At 38.8% G+C, this 2,334-nt stretch overlaps 1 pseudogene across 1 annotated transcript in view; it reads left to right on the top strand.

Annotated features, from left to right (window-relative positions):
• The first annotated feature begins 1,642 nt into the window (after window positions 1-1,642).
• Window positions 1,643-2,334, top strand: part of LOC102257276 — a 2,346-nt pseudogene continuing 1,654 nt past the window's right edge. Inside the window, exon 1 of the transcript XR_001359827.1 lies at window positions 1,643-2,330. The product of XR_001359827.1 is annotated as a cytoskeleton-associated protein 2 pseudogene (transcript). The remainder of the gene's footprint in view (window positions 2,331-2,334) is intronic.

The raw sequence follows: 2,334 nt of genomic DNA, 5'->3' as shown, positions 1-2,334 counted from the left end.
TCTTAGGGTTTCCTCATAGAAGATATCTAGAACATCTTTTAAATTTCCTTTCTACGTGTGGCTCTGAATTAGTCTGATCATGACAGGCATCTAAATGGTAATTTGAATGGTGAAGAGCACTAATGACAAGCACAGTTTCTCTTGATGCAGAAAAAATACAATTTGCATGGGTAATGTGGGTGATCAGAGGATTTGGGTATGAGACCAGGTCTGTGATAGGAATCCCATTCATCGAGTATTTCAGGTTCCGCCTCCTTTCACATGGTGTGGTGACACTTTGAAATCATGTGAGACAATGTGATTGGCTCTGAGCAATGAATCGTAAACAGAACGATTTGTATGACTTGACAACTAAGCATTTGATTGCTTTTGAGAGTTCTCTTTTCCCCCCTGTTGTAGTTGGTGTTGCGAGAGTTGCTGCTCTGAAGCTTGGTTGGCTGACTGATTACCATGGGCCCTGCATGTGGCGTGAGCAGGAAACAAATAGGAGCTGTTTTTGGTAGACAGAATAATGTCTTCCCAAAGATGTCCATGTCTTAATTCCTGGAACCTGTTACTCTACATGGCTAAAGAGATTTTGCAGATATGGTCTGCAAAAGTTAAGGACCTTGAGACTGGGTTACATATTATCTTGGGTTGGCCTTTTGTATTTGCAAGGGTCCTTGAAATGTTAATGGAGCAAAGGTTGGAATGGTGTGATTGCTGGCTTCGAAGCTATAGGATGAGGCCAAGGGATTCAGGTGGCTTCTAGAAACTGGAAAAGGGAAGGAAGTAGATTTTCCCCTTGAGCCTCCAGAAGGAGTTCAGCCCAGTGAAACCCATTGCACACCTCTGACCTCCTGAACTCTAAGATAATAAAACTGTGTTATTTTAAGCCACTAAGTTTGTAGTAATTTGCTAGAGCAGCAATAGAAAATGAATATACTATTTTAAGCCATTTGAGGCTTGAGATTGTTTATTACAGCACCATAACCTAGTCTGTCTTGACTGATATAATTCTCCCTTATCTTTTTTTTTTATGGTCAAAATTAGCATTAGGAAAAGTACTTTAAAATTCAAGTGGTGTTTTCTTCACCCAAACAGTGTTTATAATCTTCAAGTTGTCCTCTTCCTATATTTTGGGGGGAGGGATGCGAATCAGAGGATAGATAAAATTTTGTCTACATATTTTCTATAGTATATAGGAATATAATCTAAAATGCAATAGAGAACCTGTCTTTAAGAATTGTCAGATGCAGCCTGGCTGTCGTGGCTCAGTGGTTGAGCATTGATCAATGAACCAGGAGGTCACAGTTCAATGATCAATGAACCAGGAGCTCACAGTTCAGTTCCAATCAGGGCACATGCCTGGGTTGTGGGCTTGATCCCCAGTGGGGGGGTTTGCAGGAGGCAGCTAATCAATCAATGGTTCTCTCTTATCATTGATATTTTTCTCTCTTTTTCCCTCTCACCTCCTGTCTGAAATAAATAAGAATATATTTTAAAAAGAATTGTTAGATGTCATTTTAGAATGTCTGTTTTGTTCTCACTCTTCTTTGGTTTATGAAATGTAGAATGAATTTTCCTGCCTATGGATAAAATAGAAAGGTATAACCCATAGATACCATGCAGGAGATAAACTAGCAGTCACTTTATTAACAAGTTTATTTGGTGACAGTGTATTCTTTTTTCCAGAAGACCCCAGCGGTTCCAGGCGACCTGCAGCTTCCCCCAAGTCACAGGGGCCCAGTTCGCCTTCAGAGAGCAAAGAAAATAAAAACTCAAGGAGCATCTGTTTAAAAGAAAAACTCTTTTTGCATACAAATAGGAAAATCAGAAATTCTCCAGTAGAAACGAGGGAATGATGACATCTGAGGGTCTGGTCCAAGAAGAGACAAAAGTTCTGAAACTTAAGACAAAAATGGCTGATAAAGAAAATGTCCATAGACCTACAAGGAGCAAAAATAATGTAACAATGGGAAAAAATTGTATTCCGTTAAAACCTTCTAATGAATTAACCAATTCAACTATAGCCACTGATATATATAACTTGGAGAATAATCAAACTCTGCAGTTGTTACCAATTACAAATGATCGCCAAGGTCAACGTATGACATTAAGCCAAGCGTTTCACATTAAAAACAATAATAAAAAGAAACAAGTGACTACAGAAAAACCAAAGCAAGATGCTAACGTGCTCAAGAAACCTGTGCTTGGATCTTATCGTGGCCAAATTGTTCAATCTAAGGTTAATTCGTTTAGAAAACCTGTACAAGTCAAAGATGAGCATTCTGCAATAACAAAGAAACTTTCAACTCCTATCTCTAAGGCCACAAAACCTCAGCCTATAAACAC

Source organism: Myotis brandtii, unplaced genomic scaffold, assembly GCF_000412655.1.
Source record: "Myotis brandtii unplaced genomic scaffold, ASM41265v1 scaffold704, whole genome shotgun sequence".
In the NCBI taxonomy this organism is placed as follows: domain Eukaryota; kingdom Metazoa; phylum Chordata; class Mammalia; order Chiroptera; family Vespertilionidae; genus Myotis; species Myotis brandtii.
This window is presented reverse-complemented; position numbering and strand designations above follow the sequence as displayed.